The sequence below is a fragment of the Artemia sp. Qi Xiang Cuo genome, chromosome 11 (genome assembly GCF_049724085.1).
Source record: "Artemia sp. Qi Xiang Cuo chromosome 11, ASM4972408v1, whole genome shotgun sequence".
Taxonomy (NCBI): Eukaryota; Metazoa; Arthropoda; class Branchiopoda; order Anostraca; family Artemiidae; genus Artemia; species Artemia sp. Qi Xiang Cuo.
This window is the reverse complement of record NC_142804.1, coordinates 5,453,222-5,481,058: the sequence shown is the minus strand read 5'-3', so window position 1 is coordinate 5,481,058 and position 27,837 is coordinate 5,453,222. Positions and strand designations below refer to the sequence as shown.

Sequence of the window (27,837 nt, the reverse complement as noted above, 5' to 3'; positions counted from 1 at the left end):
TTTGCCCATTGTTTACATATAGTATAGGTTATTGCGAAGTATACAGATATTTTCCGGGGGGCTTTTTTCTGGAGGGGGGGGGGGCTGGGGGAGTTGTTTTACGTGGGAGGATCTTTCCATAGAGGAATTTTTCATGGGGAAGGGAATTTTTCATGAATGGGGTGCCGGATTTCCCAGTATTATTTAAAAAACGATCAGAAATTAAATTTAAAAAAAAATTTCTTCAACTGAAAGTAAGGAAGAACATGAAAAGCTTTACTAACAGAAATTATTACATATATTAGGGAATTCGCCCTGCCGTCAGTGCCTCGCTCTTTAGGCCAAAGTTTTTCTTAGTACTTTCATGAGAGCTATTTATACCAATTAAGCAGCCTATGTGGTTCTCGCGTAAAGAGACCAGGGGGCGAACCCCCTTATCTGCGTACATCCAACCGAAAAGAAATGATTGCTCATATGAAGGGTTGCCTCCTCTTCAATACCTTGCTGTTTATGTTATATTTCTACTGTTTGTTCCATTTTTTAAGAATGGCTACTGAAACACAAGGGCCGTATAATCAAACAGTTCGTGGTAACGAACTGTAAGTAAGGAGCGACCCGGCTCAATGGTAACCGAAACTCTAAAAAACGGAATTTTGATACCAATAGATACATCAAAAGAATCAGATTTTAATTCTGATTTCAAATATATAAGTTTAATCAAGTTTAAGATTACCTATCAAAAGTTACGCGCCTGAGAAAATTTGGCTTAATTTCGAAAAAAGGGGAAAAGACCCACTAAAAGTTATAGAACCTTAATGAAAATCACACCATCATATTCAGCGTATCAGAGAACCCTACTGTAGAGGTTTCAAGCTCCTATCTACAAAAATGTGGGATTTTGCATTTTTTGCCAGAAGAAAGATCACGGGTGCGTGTTTATTTTTTTGTTTTTTTTCCAGGGGTGATCGTATCGACCCAGTGGTCCTAGAATATCGTGGGAGAGCTCATTGGTATAGAAATTAAAGGGTTCTAGTGCCCTTTTAAGTGACCAAAAAAATGCAGCGTAACGAGGCCCCCTCCCACGCCCTGCTTTTGTCCGAAGTCATCTGATCAAAATTTTAAGATAACCGTTTTACTCAGCATGTCCGAACACTCTATATGTATGTATTTTAGAATGGCTGAATCCACCATCTTTCCCGCTGAGAGAGTTAAAAGTTATGAACTTTACCCACTGTTAACATAAAGTATTGGTTATTGAGAGGTATACAGTAGGCCTACAGACGTTTTCAGGGGAGATTTTTCCGGGTAGTGGGGGGGGGGGGGTTCGGGCAGGGACGTACGCAGGGGGGGGGTCTCCGCCCCCTCCCCCGAAATCTCACGGTTTTTTTCATTTTCCCATAATTTTCTGATTTTTCTCACAGAATAATGGGTTTGAAGGATCTGGCCCCCCCCCTCGAAACAAATTGCCCCCCCCCCCGAAACAAATTCCTGCGTACATGCATGGGGTCGGGGGTTATATAGAAGGATCTTTCTATGAAGAAAGTTTTCATGGGGGAAGGGACATTGCTATGAAGGGGACGCCGGACTTCCCAGCATTATTTAAAAAAAGATAAGAAATTAAATATAAAAAAAACAAGTTTTTCAACTGCAACAGCAGCAACATCAAAACTTTAAACGAACTTTAAACTTTAAACTTTAAACTTTAAACGAATATTACATATATGATTGGGTTCACCCCCTAGTCAATACCTCGCTCTTTAAGCCCGAGATTTTTTAGTACTTTCATAAGAGTTATTTATTCTAATTAACGGCCTCTGTGATTAAGCGGTAATTTTTAAATAATTGTAAAAATTTTTGAAATTTCGCTTGAAAAGCAAGGTATTGACTAGGGGTTGAACCCCCTATTGTATGTATTACAAATATATGAATATGGAAGTTCGTTACGTAAGTTAATTCGTAAGTTACGTATATTTATTACTAATAAAAACGTTCGTAAATAAAATGAAACAAGTTTCGAGAAAGCCATTTAACCAAATAAAAGTAAATAATATGAAAATTTTGTTTTAATTATTCATGTACTGTGAGCCAAGATCAAAATCTGCATTTTTTCAAAAACATTCAAAAATTAAATAAAAAAAACAAGTTTTTTTAACTGAAAGTAAGGAGCGACATTAAAACTTAAACGAACAGAAATTATTCCGTATATGAAAGGGGCTGTCCCCTCCTCAACGCCTTGCTCTTTACGCTAAAGTTTGACTTTCTCACAACTCTATTTTTTTAACAATAAAAAACAATTATGAGGAGTTGATGGTAAAAGTTAAAAGAGAGTATCACATAGTGTTGTAAGTGGTAAAATTAGGTATTTTACTGTAACTTTCCAGACCCCTGTAAAATTGGGATTTTAACTATTTTACTATACCAGTTTGGATATGATATTGCAATTATTTCTGCAGACACATCAGGGCAAAAGAAAGAAATATAATTGTTAATTGCACTCATTAATTTTGTTATGAAGTGTTTATAATTGAGTGATAAGTTGGTATTTGACTGTTGGTCTGTAGCAATGTTACCCAGTCTAAAGCCTAGAACATGCATAGGATTTTTGGTGCCAATTTGGTAAATAAGTGCTGATTTCCTTCTCTTCAGCAAGGAATGTCCAAATGTTGGAATATTAGTCCTACCTGAAGTAAAATTATGTCTGTGGTTAAATACTGTAGATTGCAGATTATCTTATATTCCGACATTTAAAATTTTAACTAGCCTACCTCAACTTTAATACACTTCAGCATTCTGACAGGCTATACTTTGTTAAATCGGACTGCCTTTTAGCCCCAAGACACACTTGGTCTTTTGGATAATGTTTATTATAACAGACTATTCATCAGGTAGGTAAAAAAGAAACTTACCCCTATAGTGTGTCACAGGTAATTACTTGGTATAAAAAAAAACCTGTCTTCCTAGTTTATGAGATAAATGAGCACTTGAACAAGGTCTAGACCTTACTCATCCATTCAATCACCTAGGACAAAACCCCCCTCCCTATATACCAATTCAGGGTATAGATTTGCACATTAGGGGGGGGGGGTTAAGTTCAAAATTACCCCAATAGTCAGAATTGCACCCTGAATCTACATTGTACATTCATTTGCGTCAGAGATTACCTTTAACCCCCCCCCTAATGTGCAAATATATACCCTGAATTGGTATATATAGGGGTGGGGGCAACTTCCTGATGCAAATAAATGTTAAATTTAGATTCAGGATTCAATTCTGACTAAAGAGGTAAGTTTGTTTCTTACCTATCTGAACAGTCTGTTAATATAAACATTACCCAGCTTTTTTACAAACTGTTTATTTTAATGAGTATTTTTAGAGGTGTATAGGATAGTAGGCTATTGTGATGGACACGACAAGGAGTAAAAAAAAAGAACATGCTTGGTAAAACCTGTTGTTTTTGGTAAATCTGTAATAAAAATTTCGGTAAATTTCTAGTGGGCTATATATTTTAGCTAAGGTGTAAGTGAAAACATCATTTGATGCCTTTTTTTATGCTCTTTCATAATTCAATAATTGCTTCTGGGGCTAATTGCATCTTGAGCCCTTAAAGGGACCCCAAAGGTATTTCATTTTTGTAACCACACAAAGAAGTTATCCACATTAGTTAAGTTATTGAAAAGTGGTTAAAAACATAGCACAGGGCTGTCACAGCTTCAAGTGGTGAAAAACATGTGGACAGAACAGTGGCAGATCCAGAGGAGGGGGCACCCCCCTAACATAGTCTGAAATAGTGTAATTCACTTGAATAATGCAAGTTTGCATTAATTAAACTTGGTCCCAATGCAAGTTTATCACATCAACCTATTTTGCAGCCCCCCCCCTAAATAAAAATCCTGGATCTACCCCTGGGAAACATCCACAAAATCAATCAAAACATTGACAAAAAAAATCGTCAGAACCACCAACTGTCACAACATCCAAAATTTAAAAACTTTAGTTTTTGGGGTTTAGGGGGAAAAGGTACCTAGGTTAGGTTACATATTTAATATATGCTATGCATGTGCAAAAAAGAAAAAGTAGTGACACAAATGAAATGAAAAAGCAGGGAATGATCATTTGCAGACATCTCTCCATGATCAGAGGCCAAATGATAATTAAGAAAGAGACCCCCAATGAATCATTTTGTCATGGGAGGAGCTTTTTCCTTCTTTTTTCTTAATGCTTTACTTTCAAATACAAAAATATGATGAAAGAGATAAGGGTATGGTAACTTGAACGCACAAAAACCTATTTGTTTCTATTTTTTACACTGCCTTCTTCTGGAACAGAGACATGATCAAAAGCTGTTTCTTTGACTTGAACTGCTGCTGATTTGTTGAGTCCCATCTATCAAAGACTGTGCTAGCTGTATTGCAATCATTCTTTTCAGTGCATTTTTTTAGCCAGTTCTAAGTTTCCTTCAGTAACATGTCTGTGGCCTGTTCCTTGAAACCAAATGCTTCTTTTTTTTAGAATCTCTATTGTCTGTCTTTTCAAAAAGGTTTTAGCAAGTTGCTGCTTTCTCAGCTGTTCTCTTGCCTCCAAATCTTGCTGCTCTTTCTCAGTTTTTTCTTTCAAGGCTTTTTTCTGCTCCAAGTACAAATCATAGCTCTTTCTAGCAGATTTGACTAGTTTTACCAAGTCTTCAGTGACAGCAACATCTTGCACACGTCCTCCAAATCTGCCAAACCTATCTTTCACAAACAGTTTTGTATTCAAAATTTGCCCATTCATTGAAGCTCTTTCTTCACATAGAACTTGCTTAAAAAGGGAGAAACCTTGTTCAATTTTGGCAGGCCTGCATGAAACAGTCAAAGCATTTTTATGACTTCAGACAAGTTTAGATATTTTCCTCTCTGGATCATGTTGTTCCACTTGTTATCAATCCTTCCTAGCTCTGATGGAAGTCCAGATCAGATTAAACTCTTTGGCTAACATATCTTTTTGCATTGCAATGGGTAACATTCTGGCAGCATATAATAAACTAGTAATAAACTTCCTATAATAAACTAGTAATAAGCTATATAATAAACTTATAATAAACTTCCTGGCAGTATATAATAAAGTTAGTGCTTTCAACAACCACTTTCTGCTGACTTCATCAAGGGTCATCTTCTGGAATCAGGGTCCAAGAATTATGGTTAAAAAATAATTGAACTTAGTTTGCCCAAAGGAGAAGTTTTTGACCACTGTATCTTGGAACATTTTTTCATATGCATCTGCTATTCTATTGGCAGATTTCCCAAAATAGTCAGACTCAGTCATCTTCATAGCCCATGTAATTTCTACAGCTGTTGGTTCAGCTGATACTACACTACATAAGCACAGGTGCATGGGCAGTTTTGCCAGTTTGTTGCTCTCCATGGAAGATGCTACTGAGAGATGAAGCTGATTTGGCATTTGCTTTACAATAACATTCCTCTTATGTTCAGCAATTGTTGCATTCTGCAATAAAGCATAAGAGCCCTTATGGCAGACAAGCAATGAATTGCAGATAGAACAGACCTCCTGGAACAGCTCTACACCACTCCTTCATTTGGTGTCCTGTTGCATCTTTCTCTTATAACAAAGTCTCCCAGAATTTGCACTTTCCTGTTCTAATTAAAACTGAAATTTCAAACCCTAGACTTTAAAAAAGAAAAGAATTTAGAAGAAAATATACAGGCTATTACCAGAAATGTCTTCAAATAAAAAACGGGTAATAAAAAGTAGTCTAATAGTTCAAGAAATGTATGTAAGCTCAAAATCATGCAAGAAACCTAGTTTTAACACGGCCTCCTTTATATTTTGTACTTTGAGCCATTCTCTTAATTTTTTTCCCTCTGTGTGGAACAAAGTGATACCAAGAAAAGAGTTTTCCAGCAAATTAACAAAACCAACAAAAAATGGCAGACTCCTAGCCTATTCACTCCAGGAGCAAAGGGGGTCACTCCTTTTTGTGATTTAACTATGGGATGTGATTGTCTCTTACTAGGTTGCTAGCTACCACTGTAACCAAGACTAGTCTGTCTGTTCTGTCCAGACAGTAACACTGTAGCCTATATAATAACAAGTTTTATCTATCTTAGGCAAGCCAAAACAGGTTCCAAGAATCTTAATCAAAACAAAAATGCTGAAAACCATATACTCACAGGTATTAGTGGCCTTCAGGAAACAGAACTTTAAACCAAAGCAAAAAAGAGACTTTAGGGACCTTTATTAAATCAAGGGACCTTCACACTCAATTTTAGGGACTTTGTGACAGCCCTGATAGCACTAGTTTATAAATAGGTTGTTCAAGAGTAATATATTCCAAAAATAGCCTAATTATTTATAACAATTCAAACCTTTTTTACTAGGCAACTCAAATATAAACTGTTTTCCTACAGTTTCAAGTTTTTTGAATGCCTTTGATAAAAATAGTGCTGAATTTGCAATTTGAAAATTTGCCATTGACAATTCAGGGTATATTCTGGTAAATTTTTACCAAATCATATTATTAAGTTACAAATAAAGTGAATATACCACTCGAAGCCTTTTTTTATGCTTTGTGCAAATATAATAATCATTTTTGTAGGAAGTGAAATTTCCCCCACCCCTATTTCTACAATTCAGGGTATATATTTGCACAATAGGGGAGTGGGGGTAAGTTTTATTTCTGATGTAAATAAGAGGTAAGTTTAAACTTTCCCCCACCCCCCCCACCCCCTAATGTGCAAATGTATATCCTAAATTGTATAAATAGAAGTGGGTGCTAAAATTCATTTCTGACAAAAATGATTATTATATTCATAAAGAGCATAAAAAAGACATTAAGTGGTATGTTCACTTTATTTGTATGGTAATTAATTTTAAAAAAAACTTTCCGAAAAATAAGTTTTTCAAAGAAAAGTAAAGGTCATTTTAAACTTAAGCTCAGGAGATACAAATACCTGTTAAAACTCAAACTCAAAACAACCAGAAATTACTATTAAAGAATAAATGAAACCCAAAACGAACAGAAATTAAATAAAGAATCATAGCAAAAAAAAAACATACAACAAATACTAACATAAATGAATAAACAGATCTTAAAGCAAGTAATGCTTAGATTGAATTTGAAAATCAAGCTTAAAACGAAAAAAAAATATTTTGCTATTAAAGTATAAATGAAACTTAAAACAAACAGAAATTAAATAAACAATCAATGCGAACAAACATACAATATATATTAATGAAAATGAATGAAAACATCTTAAAACAAGTGAAACTTAAATTGAATATGCAAATCAAGTTTGAATCAAATAAAAATAACTACAAACAAGAGTTTGGGTATTGCCTCACTGCAGAAGCATAAACCTACTGCATCATTGGCGCCTTGCTGAAAACTATACGAGTCTTGAACAGTCTTGGAAAGTATAAACAAAATCAAATTGAATATTAGATATAGAATGATATTAATTGTAGAAAGATCCATCAGTTCAAGATTTTTTTTCACTGTAATTTTTATTTTCATTTTCAATGCTGTAAGAACTGGAAAAGAATAAATTTGTAATATACGAGTAATTTGTTTTCAGTGAAGAGCCAATGACGCAGAAGGCTTTAGGTTTTGCAGTTAAAGAAGGGGGCAGTATCCAAATTTTGTTTGTAGTGAAACTATATTTGTCTTGACCAATCTTGGAAAGAACTAATAAATTAAACTGAATATTTGATGTATAATGATATTAATTGCTGAAAGCTCATCAGTTCAAAATTTTACGGTAATTTTAATATTTATTTTCAATATTAAGTACAAAAAAAAACATTTGTAACAAAATTCGTTTTCAGTAAAGTGCCAATGATGTAGTAGGTTTTAGGCTTCTGCAGTGAGGCGATACCCAAACTCTTGTTTGTAGTTATTTTTAATCAATTCAAACTTGATTTGCATATTCAATTTAAGTTTCACTTGTTTTAAAATTTATTTATTCATATACATTAATATCTATTGTATGTTACTTTGCATTGATTTTTTATTTAATTTCTGTTTGTTTTAAGTTTCATTTATACTTTAATAGCAAAATATTTTTTTTTGTTTTAAGCTTGATTTTCATATTCAATCTAAGCATTACTCACTTTAAGATCTATTTATTCATTTATATTATTACTTGCTGTATGTTTTTTGCTATGATTGTTTATTTAATTTATGTTTGTTTTGGGTTTCATTTATTCTTTAATAGTAATTTCTGGTCGTTTTGAGTTTGAATTTTCACAGGTATTTGTATCTACTGAGCTTAAGTTTAAAATAGCCTTTACTTTTATTTGAAAAACTTTTTTTTTGGAAAGTTTTTTTTAATTAATTTTTGTTTTTGATCGCAAAAAGTTTCAGGTTTTTATGGCATGAGGGGGGAGGGGGTTGCTTACTGTCCAATTATTCTTGACTTTAAAAAACAGATCTAGAACTTTCAATTTAAATCTAATGAGGCTTTTTTCAAAGTCTATATGATTACCTCTTTGATAAAAACCTTGTATAATAATAATAATAATAATAATAATAATATGTATTATTAAAGCTTTTTTACAGCCATATACAAAACAAAAAGAAAAGAAAAAGGATAAATAAAATGAAGACATACTAAAATCACTATCCTCTTAATCAACATTCATACCTTTCAATGCAAAATTTACCACACTTACTACTGTTTGTGGTGAATCTGAACTTAAAATCCTCCAAAGTAGCCAATCATTACCCTCTTTCAAAATTTCTCCCCTTATGTGAGAAAGCCGCCGGCATCGCAGGAGGAAATGACCCAGCCCAAAACCAATCTCACCACATTTTAGACAAGTACGCTGCGTTTCTGGACGTTCTCTATTTTTCCAAACTTCTTTTCCTTGTATTAGTAGACAATTGGCTCAAAGCTGAATCCACGTTTTCATATACTTACTAGGTAATCTCAGCTTCAAATATGTCTCCTGTCCATAAATTTGCTTTATATCTCTATACAAAGTAAGACTAGTCGACTTATCTAAAGCTGTCCACCAAAGTCGAATTTCCTGGTCATGCAATCTTGCTTGGAATTCCTTTATGAAGTTTTCTTGGTCCAGTGGTCCCTGTCCTCCATTCCACGCGTTTGAAAAGCCTGTTTCCTGTAGTATTTTTCTGATCTGTGCTGTCCAAGTGGTTTTACTTTTTTGGGTGAGAAGATCTTTATAATCAGAAAAAATAAGTCTTTCCTCGGGTAAATTCAGGATTTTGAGCCAAAACTTGATCATCTGTATCTTTCTTCGTATTTTTAAACTGTAGATGCCTAGGTCACCTTTCAATACTAGAGAGTGAGTTGCTTTATGCAGCCCATATGCATGCCTGTAGTATTGTAGTTGTAGAGTTTCTAATCCTTGTGCAGTCTTGTAGCCCCAAATTTCTGCCCCGTAATGCAGTATGGGTAAAACTTTTGTGATAAATATATGCTTATGAAGGCTGAGATCGCTTATTCCTGTTGTAACGTTGCTTCTGTAAATACCGAAAAGTGCATTTTTCCCTTTTGTCGTAGTTGCTGATATATGTTGTGTCCATTTACCATTTGGAGTTACTGTAAAGCCCAAATATGTTGCTTTCTCTTCTATTTTTAAAATTTGACCTTCCAAATAAAACTTGGGGGGTAACACGGGGATGATGATATTCCTTATTGATTTAAATATCTTAACTGGGATTCCGTCTGGCCCAGGTGCTGAGCCCCCTCTCATTTTTTGCAGTGAATCATTGATTTCTTCTGGGGTAATGGGTTCAAAGAGGGCATAATCTGTTTCTCTAAGAGGGAAAGGTCCTTGTTCGTAATCTGCTTGATTTATCCTTTCCTCTAGTGTGTTGTTTGTTTTTTCTGCATCTTTCTGTTGTGATTGAAAATAAGATGGCCATGTTTCCGGTGGTGGAATTTTCAGGGAATCGTTTCTTTTTTTATTGGATGACATATTTTTTAACTTATTCCAGAACTCTTGGCTGCTGCTTTCTTTAAAACTCTTACATAAAGCTGCCTGTTGGTGAAATCTGTATTCTTTCTTTTTCTTTTTGATTAGTTTTTTATGCTTTTTTCTTGCTTGCCTATATTCTGTTAGCGCAATATTTTTTTTCCTCTTCTTCTCCCAAGAATCTTTTTACTGTAAGCAGTAGAATATTCAGGTTTGTACTACTTTCTTTACACTCTTGGTCATAAAAATCTTTCTGTTTCTCTTTTCTTGGTTTCATAGGTGTAAGCAGATTACTTACAATTCCCATAAGCCTTTCGACTACTTCATCTGTTTCTGATTTTGGTAATTCCATATCAGACCTTAACTGGCTCATTTCCTCTTGTACTGGTTCACTAAGAAAAGCCTCTTGTACAGATAGCCATTGTTCTTTCGACCATTTGCAATAAATCCAGGGCAGAATTTTTGGCTTGTTTTTTCTTTCACCTTTATCTTTAGCCAGTATCCTATTTTGATTCATTGTTGACCGTCTACGTCCATATTCTTTCATCTTTCATATTATATGAACAATAGACAGCTTGCATAACTTGTGGACCATGATTGACAACAATGAATAGATCAATAAAATAGCTCCAATAAGGGGGTTTAGACCATTTCACTTGCTGACACAATGGGATCACAACTGTTTGGAATTGACCTTAATAGGATTTTGTGTGCCAAAGCAATTTTGACTCTATCACAGAGAATGTATTTTAACCTTATCATTGGATAATTATAATAGATTTACTATGTGTTCTTCCCATACAAAACTTTACCTTATTAAAGTCTTTGGGGTGGGGGCAGCATACTTGGCATGAAGAAGAAAACTTTAGCATAGACAATAAGAGCGGGGGCGGGGGAGGTTAGAGACTTATCCAATATGGGTGGAACTTAGTTTATCTCCTCCATTCCCAATTTAGGAGAACGGACAGACTCATTGCACTGTACAATGTTGGACCATTTGAGTTGTGAAAGATGTTAAAATACTCAAAAATACTTTATATTTTCAGTTATTCCAGGATTAATTCATAGATTGTGGAATGGTGAGCCCCCTGGGCCATCATTTGGGTGAGCCTCAACTCATAATATGCAATTTTGATTAACCATCTCTAAACTTTATACAAGCATCCCTTCCATAAGAAATAATATGAAGGATTCGGAGAATCCTTAAATTACAACCCGTGCCCTGAGGACTGTGGGAGAGTTGTCATCCTCAAAGACCTAATTTCCAAACCTTAAAACTATGTTTAATTAAAGGGTTGTCACAGAATTTAGATTGGATGTGTTTGGAGAGAAGGTGGGCGTGAGAGCGGGGTTAGTTGCCCTCAAATCACTTTTGCTATTAAAAAGGGCCTAGTCCTTTGAATTTCTGATTAAATGAGCCTTTTTTGAAGTTTCTACAACACCACCTTCTATAAAAACCTTATATGCCCCAAGGGTATAACATAAAACCCTTGCCTTGAGGGTTGTGGGGGAGTGTTCTCCTCAAAAAATATATTTTCTAACTGAAAATCAACTATGTTGAACAAAATGACTATCTCAAAATTTTGATGGGAAGTGTTTGGGGGAATGATGGGGGTGGGGGGGGCTAGTTGCCCTCCAATCACTTTTGAATATTAAAAAGGCCACTAGTCCTTTGAATTTCACATCTAATGAGCATTTTTTGAAGTTTCTACGAAAACGAGTTTACAAAGCCCCTCATAGACCCCCTGAACTCAACTTAAAACCCTTGCCTCGAGGGTTGTGGGGGATTGTTCTTCTCGAACACATATTTTCAAACTTAACTAAGATTACGATGTGCAAAATGGCTACCTCAACGTGTTGGTTAGGTGTAGGTTGAAGAATGATGGGCATGGGGGGCAGGAGGCTCTATAATCACTGTTGACTATTAAAAAGGGCACTAGCCCTTTAAATTTCCAATCAAATGAGCCTTTTTTGAAGTTTCTACGACAACACCTTCTATAAAAACCTTATATGCCCCCAGGGCATAACTTAAAACCCTTGCCCTGAGGGTTGTGGGGGATTGTCCTCCTCAAAAACATATTTTCTATCTGGATTGATTTCATAGATTACGGAATGGTGAGCCCACTGGGCCATCATTTGGGTGAGCTGCAACTCATAACACGCAATTTTTGATTAACCCTCTCTAAAGTTTATACAAGCATCCCTTCCATAAGAAATAATATGAAGGATTTGGAGAATCCTTAAATTACATCCCTTGCCCTGAGGGCTGTGGGAGAGTTGTCATCCTCAAAGACCTAATTTCCAGAGCTTAAAACTACGTTTAATAAAATGGCTGTCTCAAAATTTTGATTGGATGTGTTTGGGGAAAAGGTGGGCGTGAGAGGGGGGTTAGTTGCCAACAAATCCCTTTTGACTATTAAAAAGGTCACTAGCCCTTTGAATTTCCAATTGAATGAGCCTTTTTTGAAGTTTTTATGACACCGCCTTCTATAAAAACCTTATAACCCCCAGGGCATAACTTAAAACCCTTTCCCGGAGGGTTGTGGGGGAGTATCCTCCTCAAAAACATATTTTATATCTGAAAATCAACTACGCTGAATAAAATGGATATCTCGAAATTTTTATTGGATGTGTTTGGAGGAATGTTAGGCTTGGGGGCTAGTTTCCCTCCAATCCCTTTCGACCATTAAAAAGGGCACTAGCTCTTTGAATTTCCAATCAAATTGGCCTTTTTTGAAGTTTCTAAAACAACACCTTCTATAGAAACCTTATATGTCCCCAGGGTATAACTTAAAACACTTGCCTTGAGGGTTGTTGGGGAGTGTCCTCCTCAAAAACATATTTTCTATCTGGAAATCAACTATGCTGAACAAAATCGCTATCTCAAAATATTGTTTGGATGTGTTCAGGGGACTGATGGGGATGGGGGAGGGCTAGTCGCCCTCCAATCACTTTTGACTATTAAAAAGGGCACTAGCCCTTTAAATTTCCAATCGAATGAGCCTGTTTTGAAGTTTTTATGACAATCCCTTCTATAAAAAGCTTATATGCCCCCAGGGCATAACTTAAAACCCTTGCCCTGAGGGTTGTGGGGAATTGTCCCCCTTAAAAACATATTTTCTATCTGGAAATCAACTATGCTGAACAAAATGGCTATCTCAAAATTTTGATTGGATGTGTTTGGGGGAATGATGGGCGTGGGGGCTAGTTGCCCTCTAATCACTTTTGACTATTAAAAAGGGCACTATCCCTTTAATTTCCAATCAAATTGGCCTTTTTTGAAGTTTCTAAAACAACACCTTCTATAAAAAACCTTATATGCCCCCAGGGTATAACTTAAAACCCTTGCCGTGATGGTTGTGGGGGAGTTGTCATCCTCAAAGACCTAATTTCCGGAGCTTAAAACTATGTTTAATAAAATGGCTGTCTCAAAATTTTGATTGGATATGTTTGGGGAAAAGGTTGGCGTGAGAGGGGGGTTATTTGCCCTCAAATTACTTTTGACTATTAAAAATGGCACTAGCCCTTTGAATTTCCAATCGAATGGGCCTTTTTTGAAGTTTCTATGCCACCGCCTTCTATAAAAACCTTATATGCCCCCAGGGTTTAACTTAAAACCCCTGCCCTGAGGGTTTTGGGGGATTGTCCTCCTCAAAAACATATTTTCCATCTGAAAATCAACTATGCTGAACAAAATGGCTATCTCAAAATTTTGATTGGATGTGATTGGGGGAATAATGGGCATGGGGGGGGCTAGTTGCCCTCCAATCACTTTTTACTATTAAAAAGGACGCTAGCCCTTTGAATTTCCAAACAAATTGGCCTTTTTTGAAGTTTCTACGACACCGCCTTCTATAAAAACATTATATACCCCCAGGGTATAAGTTAAAACCCTTGCCTTGAGGGTTGTGGGGGAGTGTCCTCCTGAAAAACATATTTTCTATTTGAAAATCAACTATGCTGGACAAAAAGCCTATCTCAAAATTTTGATTGGATGTGTTTGGGGGAATGATGGGCATGGGGGGGGGGGGCTAGTTGCCCTCCAATCACTTTTGACTATTAAAAAGGGCACTATCCCTTGAATTTGGGGGGGGGATTGTCCCCCTCAAAAACATATTTTCTATTAGGAAATCAACTATGCTGAACATAGTGGCTATCTCAAAATTTTGATTGGATGTGTTTTGGGAAATGATGGGCATGGGGGGGCTAGTTGCCCTCTAATCATTTTTGACTATTAAAAAGGGCACTAGAACTCTCAATTTCTTATTGATTGAGCCCCCATTGAAGTTTCTGCAACAACCCCTTCCATATGAAGTGCCTCTGGGAAAAAAAAAAATAAATAAATAGGGTAAGACACCCAGTAGTTGGACACTTTAACCACTTTGAAAACTTTTTGACATTTAAACTACTCTAATTACTGTATTATACCACCTAGAAACTTAATTTTTGTATCAAAAAATTTCTGAAGAATTTCAGAACAAGTAGGTTACTCATTCAAATAGTTTCACTTGTACAGCACCTCCTATTTTTGAATTTACTAACAAGTGACAATTCTGCCTAAACTTGGACATACAAACGTCTCATTGTAAATTAGTGATTAAAATAGTATAAAAGATTCTGTCCGAGAATAGGCAGGTGGCTGACTACTGGGTGTCTTACCCTAATAAAATATTGGAGCCATATGGCTTTTACTACTGGGTATATATTTGCACATTAGTAGGGATAGATAAATTTCTTGGTAAATTTGCTGTGGGTCATATCTATAATTTAGCTAGGATAAAACTGAAAACATCATTTGAGGTTTGTCTTATGCTCTTTCATTAGGCTATTCATATAGCCTAAAATATCTTTTGGGCCCCTTTAAGGGCTCAAGATGCAATTAGCCCCAAAAGCAATTATTGAATTGTGAAAGAGCATAAAAAAAGGCACCAAATGTTGTATTCTCTTTCATCTTAACCAAATTATAGCCTATAGCCCACTAGAATTCTGGCAAATTATTTGCCAAAATTTCCATAGTTAGATCTAGTCTTTACATTTTTTGTTCAGTTTTGGGAACATGGTAGAAATTTAGTTGTAGGGGGTCCCCTAGAACCAGTAAAACTTTTAAAGGGGTCTATGAGAAAAAATTTAGGAATCTCTACCCAAAGCAATCCTTCCTTTTTTTTTCTTGAGACTGCAGCTTTAAGTAGACGTAGTCTAGCTTAAACCTAGGATAGCCTAGGCCTAATGATTCTTTTCAGCCATTCATGATGCATAGCATGTAGAATTGATATTTCAGTTGTTGTGTGTTTTTATAAAAGGAAAAGAAAAGTAGCAAGTCTGTTACCAAACTTTTCAGCACTGTGGACTGATCCTTGGACCCAGCATTGCAAAGCAGGGCATTAATCCACAGTGCTGTCACAGGATAGCTTTGGCTTTTAAAATCTATGAAAACGCTTTACATGTGCTTGTTAAAGAGAGAATTGCGAGTCAAAAAATCACAGCTACCTTTGACCGTAGGCTAGTAGCCTTATCTATGAACCTGATCGTAAATCGTTTGAACTGGGATGAAATCTGCTGTACTATATTACTGTTTCTTCAATGAATGAACGATTTGTAAAATCTAATCTTTGAATCTAATTTTTAGGTGCCGTTTTATGGAATCAACTAAAACAAAAATTGTCAAGGAAGTAAAGATCGCAGTTTGAACTCAAAACGATTTAAAATTTACTATCTACTACTGTCTATCTGTAATTATTACTGTCTATCTAACGTATTTCAGTAAAATTATTACAAATAAAACAACTTAAGATACTATTCTATGTTTGTAGGACTATAGAAAACTAGCGCTTTAAAGCCAGTCTGTATTTGGCAGATTCTGCAAATCTGCCATCCTGCAGAAGAAGCAACGTCGAAGGTTCCAGTATCTGCAAACTGCCAATACGAAGCCGGAAAAGTAGTCTCCACTGAACTAAAAATTTTAAGTTGGTGGTGTAGAATTGCAGAACCTGCCAAATGAAGACTGGCTTTTATTGAAATCACAGAACAACATAGGAGTTTTGGAAGAGACTAGACCCTTAAGGTCCGAACCGGTGATACTGATCTTTGTCTCAAGGCCCTTCATCCAGAAAGTGAAATGGGGACCCGCCATGTACTTTTGCACACCCTTCCTGTTTAGCTTCACCAGATTTCACCAGGTACCCATTTAGAGCTGGGTAAACTTTGGCTGAGTTTACAGAGTCACCTTAAAAAGAGGACACCCATGTTCAGCAATAGGTTTTATGGATATATTATACAGGGGTAATTGAGCTGGATGGTAGCAGGTGCTTAGTACTAAGGAGGGGAAGTTCTAGTCCCCTCTTTAAGATTCAGAGTGATCGGAGAGTGGATACCCCCCGCCCCCCCTCCCCTCGACGCACAAACACCTCGTATTTTTCCGAAATGCGTGTGATAAGAATTTTGTGATGAACTTTATTTGTCGTAGAAACTTCAAAAAGAGCTCATTCGATTGGAATTTTAAAGGACTATTGCCCTTTTTAATAGTCGAAAGTCATGCGAGTGCAACTAACCACTCCTTCAACGCCAACCATTTCCCAAAACACATCCAATCAAAATTTGGAGATAACGATTTATTCAACGCAGTTGAGAGGCCCGGAAATTATATCTTCGAGCATAATACCTCCACAGTCCTTCAGGTTAAGGATTGTAAGTTATGTCCTGAGGGCATTTTAAGGTTTATATAGAAAGGGTGATCGTATAAAATTTGGAGGAGCTCATTTAGTTGGTAATCAGAAATTTTAGTATCCCTTATAAGACTGAGAGTGATCAAAGAGTGGATAGTCCCCCCCCACCGCTTGCTTTTTTCCGAAATACATTTGGTAGAAATTTTGAGATGGCCATTTGTTGTCGTGGAAACTTCGAAAAAGGCTTTTTCGACTGGAAATTGGAAGGGCTAGTGCCCTTTTATTTGTCAAAAGTGATTAGAGGGTAGCAAACCCCATTCCCCACGTCCATCAATCCCCAAAACACATGTAATCAAAATTTTGAGATAGTCATTTTGTTCAGCGTAGTTGAAAGGTGTGAAAATTATGTCTTTAACAACCCCCGTGTCTTCATACTTTCTCAAGACCTCCATACCCCATAACTATTCGTATACTGACATATATTCCATAAAGTTTTAATAATCTTTATTTATTAAAGTTGATGAAATTAAAACATTTTAAACGTATTTTGTCGTTTAATGTCGTAGGATGAAATGATTAGAATAGCTTTTTGAGTCTTTAGCGGGAAATTGAACGCAAAACAGATATTTTTCTTAAAAAAACACAAGACAACATAAGTTTGTTCAAAAATAAGTTTAATAACCGATAATTATATATTATAGCTATTAAGCTATTATATTAAGAAATCTATGTACTTTTATGTGCTATGTTACCGAAATTTCGGGAAAGCGATTTGTTCAAAAGCAGTCAAAAGATCACATAGCAATGCCTTTAGAGTTGACACTACTCCCCAGAATCTGGGTGGCAGGGTTGTTAGGTATGCTCCGGGGACATATAAGCTTTTTATGGAGGGTGTGGCTGTTAGAATTTTAGAGGAAACTCATTTGATTGGAAATCTATTGTTCTAGTTCCCTTTTAAGAGTTAAAATTGATATAGGACATTTAGCCCCCCCCTCTCCCTGACAATCTGTTTTCCCCAAACTCATCCAATCAAAATTATGAGATTGCCATTTTGGTCACAATAGTCCAAAGAGCATAAAACAATGAATTCAAGGTGGACACAACCCTCTAGAGCCCAGGTGCAAGGGTTTTAAGTTATAACCCGGGCACATAAGGTTCTTAGGGAACGAATGGTCGTAAAAACATCGAATCGGATGGGGCTCATTCGATTGGAAGTTGGAAGATCTAGTAAAAAGTTGGAAGTTTCTAATAGTCAAAACTGAATGGAGGACAACCAACTTCCCTCTAACAATCCTATCATTCCCCAAAACATATCCAATCAAAATTTTAAGAGAACTATTTTTTTCAGCATTATTGAAAGGTCCAGTAATTATGTCTTTGGTGATGTCAACCTCCCCAAATTGTCAACTTATATTATGTCAGTTTATATTATTAATTCCGACCTTTAATGGTAAGTTGTGGGGGATTTCGAACTAGCCATAAGGCACTATATGCATATTTTCAATACCACCACTATAGTTAATGTAACTAATGACGCTAAAGGTATTAAGATGAAACACTTAGGGAACGTCCAGGAATTCCAGTTTAAGGAAGAAAATGTATGCATGCAGGTTTAAAAAAGGTGTATTAGCAATATTATAGGCAAGACCATTCTATAATAGCTATAAATATCATTGAAACTTTTAAAGGAGCTGTTTCAATTCAAAATTAAAAGTACTGGTGCCCTTTTTAAGAGTAACAAGAGACTGAAGGACGAGCAAGCCTTTTCTCAAGCCCATTCATTTTCCAAAAGCATCCAGTCAAAATTTTTAGACAGTCAGTTTGTTCAGTACAGTAAAATGTTCAAGTAAATATATTCCTAAAGGTATTGGACATGTCAACTCCCCACCCTTCGGCAATTGGCCCATTAGGCTTTGAAGCTAAATGCTGCTAGAAAATAAATCAAAAGGCATTGTGTTTATTGGTACCAATAAGACACCTCAGGAATATATCGAGAACGACTGGGGTTATTAAGTTGAAACTCTTAGGGATACCATTATTACTACGTCTGCTCTTACAATTTCAATAAATGAAAACATTGTAAGTGTGTCCAGGTCGTTTAAGAGCAGAGATAGAATCTTTTGGGAATGATATTAAGTAGTATTTGTTAGGTCAACTTCAGAAGCTATAAATTTAAATTAAAAAGTAGCCTACTGTTTGTGTCAGGGTTAAAAATTGTTGAAAAGTTGTTTGGAATTGTTTTCCAACTTACAAATAGTAATTCATACTACGGATTCATTGAAAAAAAAACTGAATGACTATGACAATAAAAAACGAACAGAGATTAATTCAATTTTTTTTTCCACAAAACAGGCTTTTTAAAGAAAAGTAAAGAGCTCAATTAAGCCAAGATTAAGCAAAAATATAGTCAAATAATTTTCCAAGCATAGAACTACCACAAATCAATGTCAATAAATAAATGAAACTCAACCAATACTACTACTACTAACAACTCACCGCAGCACCAAGCCGATTGAGGCCAACACAGCTACACACCCTCCTCCTCCACCCCAATCTATTCAAAGCCTCCCTTTTTACACCCGTCCACAAAGTTCCCATTTCCTTTAAATCTTTCTTTATGACGTTATCCCACCTTAGACGAGGACAACCTGCTTTCTGTTTAGCCCTAGACGTTTGGCCGAAAAGAACAATCTTTGGCAATCTATCATCCTTCATCCGCACAACGTGCCCTAGCCAGTTCAACCTTTCTTTCATTATAGGCCTAGAGAGCGGTATTGAACCACATTTTTCGTGTAACCTATTATTTGAAATACGATCAGTCAGCCGGGTACCCAGAACAATCCTTAAGCAATTTGTCTGGAAAACATCTAGCAAATCTTCATCTGCTTTAAAGAGCGTCCATGCTTCAGAGCCATATTTGACAACTGTCATCACTCTAGCTTCTAATGTTCTAATCTTAGTTTGCAGACTTGTCTTCCTGTTCTTCCAAACTTTTTTTAACTGTGAAAAAACACCCTGAGCCTTTGCTACTCTACTTTTAACATCTTCACTGCTCCCACCATCTTTACTAATAATACTACCAAGGTAAGTGAAGCTGCCCACCTGATCAATCTTTTCATTACCCAACGTCACCATTTCATCTTCACTTATTCTTAGCCTTATTGACTTAGTCTTTTTAACATTAATTTTCAAACTTATTCTAGCACCCTGAACTTATAAGATAAAATAAGATATTTATTTCAAAAAGATCACTATCACAAGCCCACAAAGGGCCGAATTTGGACTTCAGAGTTGACAATATAAATGGTTACACTAAAACTGGCAAAAATGAAAAAACAACAACGAAATAGAAAAATCATAATGAACAATCATTTAACAGTCAATAATTAAAACTATAAAAAGTAAATTAAAAAGTTAAAAAGATAAAAACTGGTCAAACTAAACTTACACAAATACTAATCAGAAAAAGAATTAGAACTGACATAAAAAAGGAAGGGGGGAATAAGCGAATATACACAAAAAAAGAGCGAGACATAAATACATATAAATTAAAAGGGACACTAAGAAAGTGTCAATAATCCAACTACAGTAAGTAAATAAAAGAGTTAAAAAATAAAAAACTGGTCAACAAGGGGGGGGACAAAAAAGAGGGAAAAAAAGAAACTATTGGGACATTTTATTCCTTTTTTTCTGTAATAAAGGGGACAAAAGTTCTTTCGTATCTCGAAGTAACGCAGCGAATGAGGAACAAAACAGGGATGGGCTCAGAAACAGCTCGAGGTGGCCGTAATCTGGATGGGGAGTGACGTTTGGGGAAAATACTTGCCGTCTGAGGGTTTGTTATGGCATTTTTTTCCAAAACGGAGGCACAAATTATTTCTTCGTCTCTCGAGGATCTCTAGTTTTGAAATATTTAAAAAAATGCAAATATGGTATCTTGCCCTCTTAACAATACTTACAAAACCTCTAAAACGTCATTCATTTTGCTCACACTTTCATCTAGGATGTTTAAATCATCAGCATAATCTAAGTCGTGGAGACTTTTTCCTCCCCATTTGATTCCGTAGTCTCCCATTGCCTTTCCTGTGCTCCTTAAAACAAAGTCCATCAAAGTAATCCATATAAAGGGGGATAGAACACAACCCTGCTTAACTCCTAATTTAATACAAAACCAGCTGCTAACCTCATTCCCTACCTTAACCGCAGCAGTTTTATTCTCATACATAGTACTAATCACTTTAATGTATTTGTCTGGTATACGATACAAGGATAAAACCTTTACTAAAGCTCTTCTATCAACAGAATCGAACGCTCGCTCATAATCTATAAAACTGAGGGCCAAACGTATCTCTCGGTCTAAAAAGAATCATATTACTAAGTAATTTACTACCTACAGAGACCAGACTAATGCCTCGATAATTACCACACTCATTTTTATCACCTTTCTTATAAAGTGGCTTAATTAAGGTTTTCATAAAGTCGTTAGGTACTTCCCCTTTTTCAAAAATCATATTTATATTCTTCAGTAAGTTATTTCTAACCTCAGAGCCCATATTTAACTCATATTTAAAAAATTCATTTACCACCCTATCAGCACCTGGAGCCTTATTATTTTTAAATCCTTTTAGTACTGTTGCTAGTTCTTCCTCACAAAACAAATTCTCTTTGACATCCCAGGTATCACAAACTTTTTCATGTCCTCTATATCTTTTCTTGCAACTCTATCTTGGTTAAGCAAATTCTCAAAAGGTTCGGCCTATCTCTCTTTAGTTTTTTCCTTATCGCTAATTGCAGCCCCATTCCCATCTTTAACTGGGCCAAGTCCGGATTGACTACTCCCTCTCAATTTGTTAACATGCCATTATAATATTTTACTATTATGCTGTCTAGCTGATGAAACTCAAAACAAACAGAGATTACAATAAATAGCTGAGTCAAACTCAATTCGAGCAAAAATTAACATGAGTAGTATGTATAACCGCCATGTGTTCTCAAGACCAGAACACAATTTGCGCTTTACTCGAAAATAATTATGTTTGAAATGTTTTCACTGTTCTTACTTTCATAAATAAAAATTATCAAAGCCTTAAGGAATAAATATCAGTATATGTCAGTTAAACTGACAATCCATGGTCATTTGTTTGTTTTTGTTTTTCTTTCAGTAATATGCAATTCATCTTCGCGTCTTGAGAAGGCATGAGTGTTATCAGCCCTACTGATGTTAATTTTTGATTGTTTTGAGTTTGACACGGTTATTTATTGTAATTTCTGTTCGTTTTGAGTTTCATCTATGTATTGATATTGATTTGTGGTAGTTTTACACTTGGAAAATTATTTGACTTTATTTTTGCTCACTTTGGCTTAATGTAGCTCATTACTTTTCTTTGAAAAACTTGCTTTTTGGAAAGAGTTTTTAAAATTAATATCCTAATGAAAACACCATATTTCTACCTGGAGTCCTGTCAATTTGTTTAACTGTAAGTAAAATTCATCTGAGTCACTACTATCTTCGTCACTCAGTTGTAGAGGGTACTATGACTAATACCTTGCACTTTTTAGTCATGAAATAAGCGATTAGAATTCTATTAGTAATACTTTCCCAGCCTAAACAAGACTTAGCAGCTTCCTTATTCATCATGAGGCCTACTCCCTGTTTATGCACCCCTCCTCCCTGACTGAGTAAATACATTCTATATCATCTAATTTCATTTTTCTACCTCTGAGATATGAGTTTCTGAAACTCCTAATAAGTCCAGTTTCAATCATCTGAATTCGTCAGTCAAAATGTCGATATAATAGCCATTTTTCAACGTCGTTACACTCCAATTTTCAATTTTCATATCCTTTAAATCATTGAAAATATTTTGGCCTCAGGAAAAGCAAAGGTCCTAGAAACGAGTGCCGGACGGGGACCAACATATCTTTTCAGACGAAGCGCTTCAGCCGGCTTAGAACCAGACTGGAAGAACTCCTTGGGACCTCCAGTATGAATGGACGTATCCGCAATCGCAATTAGTCACAGTCTTAATTAGTCACAAGCCCAAAATTACTGAGACTCTCTGGAATGATTATCAATATAAAATTAATTTTCAGTTTACATTTCATCCGTTCTTTTCAGTAATCTTGGTTATTATGGTAACTTTCTTTCTTTTGGTTTTGAAGAGGGGAATGAAGTTCTGCCTGAGTAAACCAGATCTTGTCTGCTGACCATGTGCCTCTGTATATGGCAGTTTCTCCCTAACTAAATCCTCCATGTTTTAAGGGCAGCCTCAATCTGAGAAGGTGGGTTTGAGCCCAAACCCAGGGATTCCCAGTATAAAGGCAAGTCCTAGCTTTATTCAGATCCCAGGCCTAGGGATGGTCGAGCCTGCAACCCTCCACCTTAAATTTTTCCACAACTAATAACGATTATACCGCCTTATATGACCTTTAACTTTATTTTCAACGATCCCAGCGTGTCCCTGGACCAAATTTGGATCCTCAAGTGAACCGTATTGATCAAGAAGGGCTATGCGTTACTACTTGGAACGTACTTACACTAATATTCCCTGAGCAAAAACAATGGTATTTTTGTCCTAAAGCGCTTTCATGTTGCTTTGACTGGACTTAGGAAATCTGGCTCGTCGGAAGAGAGTCCCGGGATTTTGGTGAAGTATATCACCTGATTGGGTCTGGCGACCCAAAAAATCAGACAAACAACGTAGTTCTCGTGGTGAATAGCGGAACCAAGGGATGTCTTCTTTGTTACAATAAAATTTCAGATAAAATTTTGATGGCTCACATCCAGCACAACATGGAAAGCAGAAATTTGTTGTATAATATGCTCCCTGTAGTCCAAGTCCTACAGAGGTAAAGGACCAGTTCTATGCAGCGCTCTCAACAATCCTCTCTGGAGCCTCATCCTAGGAAATTGTCATTCTACAGGAAGACCTCAACGTGGTGGTTAACGAAAGGGAGGGCGTGGGGAGAATTGTTCTTAGCCTTTTGACTCTGTACCCACTGAGTGATAAGGGAAAGAGACTCATCCAGCTTAGCAGCATGTAGAGTCTGGTTATATCAAATACAATCTTCAGAAACGAGCGATTTGTTTAACTGCCTTCAAGATCTGGATGACTCTGAATTCACCTGGAATTCTTTCAAAGAAAATTCGCTCAATTCTGCTAGTACTGGTATTGGCCAAACCAGACATAGGAAAAAAAACCAGGATCTTTCAGGCGGCCATTTTCATGATTGAACTGCGTCGAAAGGCTCACCTAGAAAAGTGCATGGTAGAGTCCGGACGTCTCAATGGCATATATTATAGTCTACTGAACAAAGATTGAAAGACCCTTGTTGAGAGGGAAGCCAGCGGTCTCGAAGTTACTGTTAGGAGGGGAGGCACCTGTTCACTATACAATCACCTTCGTGAGCTAACGGAATGGATGCTCCTACTGCGAGTAGGGTAGTATCTGCTGAGCTTAGCATTCTGGATGATGATACAGGGCAGCTCTCTGCCTAGAGCAGCCACTCTTAAAAGCTTCTGAACGCTGAGGCAGTCGCAAATCCATATCCGGATCTGATTCAAGCAACCACTGCAAGACCGGACATGGCTTCCGATCTCTTTCTTCTTGAGAGATCGCAATAGTTTGCAATTGTTTACAGCTTCTGAGATCCATTAATGCTGTAAAACATCAGTGTCTGTGGTATTTTTTCAGAGCTCAAGTACTTCAAGTACAAAGGAGCAGTGAAGACCTTTTGGCTCCAGCAAATTTTCTCAGATATAAGGATGGCACAATGCAAGCCAAAAGATTGGCTTGATGGCATCATATTGCCTCACTCGAAACGAAATGGCAGCAGCAAAATATGTTCTAACTATCACGAAATTACACATCTCTCCGTTCCAAGCAAACTTTTCGCCGAGAAGCTTCTGGAAAGATGCTATACTTTTCTGCGTAGAGACTGAAGATCTCAGCAAACTGGGTTCATACCCGGCAATTCAACTGCAGAACAACTCTTCACAATACGCCAGCAATTTATGTGGAAGACGTGAAAATTTCCCCGAAAAACGCACATCACATTATTTTGTATACTTCAAGGCAGCTTTTAGATTTATAGATCATTGTTCACTCTGGCTGACATTGAGATCTATAGGCCTACCCCAGAATCATTGCTGACTTTTGAAAAAGATATATGATGGTTTGGAGAGCTGCAGACAAGTCAATGAAAGGCAAAACGCCATATTCTCGGTGAAGATAGCCGCCGGGTGAGATTGCGTCACCACTCCCAAGCTATTCAACTGCATGATAGACTACGTCATGACTCGCACAACAAATCACCTTCGATTCAGTCTTCAGTTTGGAATTTGAAGACTGGGTACTGCCTAATGCTGGCTTTTTTGATGACTCCGCCCTTGTTGTAGACATGGTTGGAAAAGTCACCAAAGCTATCCATGTGATTTTGGAAAAAGCCTCAGAATTTCTCAGCAGATCAACTGGCAGAAAATCAAAGTTATGCCCTCCCAAGGCCCCAAGTCCCTTTCTACTGTAAAGGAAGTCAACATTGGGATGAACCTAATAAATATGGTTCAAGACTTCACCTTCCTAGAATCTACTTTGTCGAGAGATGGCTCGATCACAAATGGACTTACATCTTGAATAACCAAAGTGTCGGTAGCTATTAGGAGACAGAACAGCATCCGACAAAAGCCGAATATAAGTCGCCATGTTAAGAAGTGCATTTAAAAATTGTCAGTCAACATTGTACTACAGTGTAAAACAGAATCACGTCAGCCGCAAAATCTGTCCCGAGCGTCTTCAAAGTTGCTCAGCCAAAACATATTTGAAGAATCAAGGGTCTTCACTGCACTAACTTTTCTACCAACCAGACCCTCCTGTTACGTACTTTGTAAACTCCTTTTTGACACAGTTACCCAGCGTACTTTTTACTGTTAGGGAGGTATCCTTTGTAAGCCACTTGGCACCCATATCTGGCTGTGTTTGGATTTGATTCCAACCTGCATGGATGCAAACGACTCAGAGAAAGGCCCCCTACTAGGCCAAAAGAAAAAGCCAACTAGTTTCTAGACCAAGCCCACATCCATGTAGAAGAACCTACAAGCTTGGTAAGTGATAAGTCAACTTGGAGGTATTGGTCTTATCGTTCTATTCGCCGGATATCTGGCAAGACTGGTAAGTCAAGTCAAGTTAGTGTTTTTTAGATGTTATGGCAAATAAAACATATAGCTCGAAAAAAATTCCAGCAAAGCACAAGTTGCAGTGTGCTAGTTTCTATTTATTGTCAGTTTGACTTGATTTTTGATTGTAAATTCTGTTAGTTTTGGATGTCATTTATCTATTACTTGAACATTATAATCGTTTTAAGCTTAAATTTTAATTTGCCTTAATTTGTGGTTGTTTTTCAGAGCGCACCTGGTCTTTGCAATTTGTGCTTTTGCTTTTGATATGTAGCTACCGGGATACATGTGGAGGTTGTTGAATGGGTGATGCAGTTCCTCTCAGGAAGAAAGCAGAGAGTTAGAGTGTTTGGGGATAACGGGCAAGATTTTTTCTCAGAAGTTGCTGGAGTTGATAGTGGCGTGCCTCAGGGAACGATCTTGGGCCCAACACTTTTCAATATTTACATTAATGATGCTCCACGGGCTGTAAGAAATAAGATGAGCCTCTATGCCCATGATTCAAAGCTTATTGGGCCCGCAAAGTCGTCAGCGACTAGAGCCACCATACAGGAAGACCTGGATGTACTTTCCCTTTGGGCCCGCCAATGGAAGCTTGAGTTTAACATCCAGAAGTGCAAGGCGGTATATTTCGGGAAAAAGAATGAGAAGTGGCAGTACCATATGAGTGGGGGGATGGCTCTAGACAATCGATTGGTTCCTCGGTAGCTGAAAGAGATTTGGGAATAATCATCGATGAAGAACTAAAATTCAACAAACACACACAAACAGCGGTTGCCAAAGCATCTCAGACCCTTGGAATAATTAAGCGTACAGTACGTAGCAGATCATCTAAAGTCATGACAAAGCTGTACAAGGGTCTCGTGCGACCATTGCTGGAGTTTGGGATGTGTGTTGCCAAGTCTCTGAATAAGAGTGACCAACAGAAAATAGAGTCTGTTAAAAGGCGCGCAACCAAAGCAGTTGATGGATGCAAGAACCTCGACTATCCATCTCGCCTGAACAAACTACAGCTCCCAACACTCGTCAACAGACGGCGGAGGGGCGATGTCATTATGGCTTACAAGCTACTGCATGCCAATTACTCTTCTCAGAGTCCTTTATAACTTGACAAATCATCCAGGACAAGAGGGCATAGTAAGAAGCTACTCAGGAAGATAGCTCACAGCAGACTCCACAACCACTACTTCTCGGATAGAGTGGTGGGCCTCGGGAACAGTCTACCCAATGTAGCTGTCACTGCTCCCTCTGTCACTGCATTCAAGATCGGCATTGATAAGATATGGTTCAACAAACCCTGGAAAACAAAGTGGGATGCTGCCAAACGAGTGGCTCCCCATCATCACTGACCAGCGACTCTACAGGATCTTTCCTTATTTCGCTGGGCAATGCGATTTAAGGTAATTTAAGGTAATATGGCAATAGAGTGCAACTTTTAAAACTTGAAAACGTGACTTGTTTCTGTACTAGGTATGTACTAATGAATCCACTATCTTGGCAAAGAAATTGGTATGGTTAAAGACTAAGAAAACACTTAAATGAAACCCCAATCTAAAAAATACTTAAGAACAAGCATAAATATTAAGGCTAGGCTATTTAATTCCTAAGGGTGCATTGCTTTACTTTACACCCCCTACCTGTACGTTAAATATACAAATCCCTCAATCAGGGAAACAAATGCTGTAGAATCAGGGAAGAAATGGATAAAATTCTAGTTTAGCTACTTTTTGCTATTTTGGAAAGGGTTTAGGCTAGGCCTAGGTTAACAAAATGAAACTTTCAGAAATGAATCCAGGGCCAAAAACATACTCTGGGAAGGTATTGCCAAGCTTTCATGTTAAACCTCTTCTAATTTTAAGAAATTTGCCTACTTGACTGGACTAGCCTAGGCCTACTTGACCTATTGAAGTGTTGAGAAAGCAACATTTTACCTCCATTTTCAGTTATTACTTTCTTTATCTCTGGTTCTAGTTCTGAAAATGCAATTCCTCTTATTTGAGTAGAATTTTAGGTTAATATATACCAAATCATATTATTGAGTTAGGGCTAAAGTGAATACACCATTTGATGCCTTTTTTATGCTGGTTA

At 36.9% G+C, this 27,837-nt stretch overlaps 2 protein-coding genes across 3 annotated transcripts in view; one reads left to right on the top strand and one right to left on the bottom strand.

Moving 5' to 3' along the window:
• Paip1 (Poly(A) binding protein interacting protein 1) overlaps positions 1–15,472 on the bottom strand; it is a 73,058-nt gene extending 57,586 nt beyond the window's left edge. Inside the window, exon 1 of the mRNA XM_089097048.1 lies at positions 15,403–15,472. The gene's annotated coding sequence lies outside the window, so the exon portion shown is untranslated. The remainder of the gene's footprint in view (positions 1–15,402) is intronic.
• Positions 15,473–27,152: 11,680 nt separating this feature from the next.
• The window catches only part of LOC148946566 (elongation factor-like GTPase 1), a 54,957-nt gene continuing 54,272 nt past the window's right edge, over positions 27,153–27,837 (top strand). Inside the window, exon 1 of one of the 2 annotated variants that reach the window (XM_089097446.1) lies at positions 27,153–27,219. The gene's annotated coding sequence lies outside the window, so the exon portion shown is untranslated. The other variant, XM_089097449.1, reaches the window with a different exon arrangement.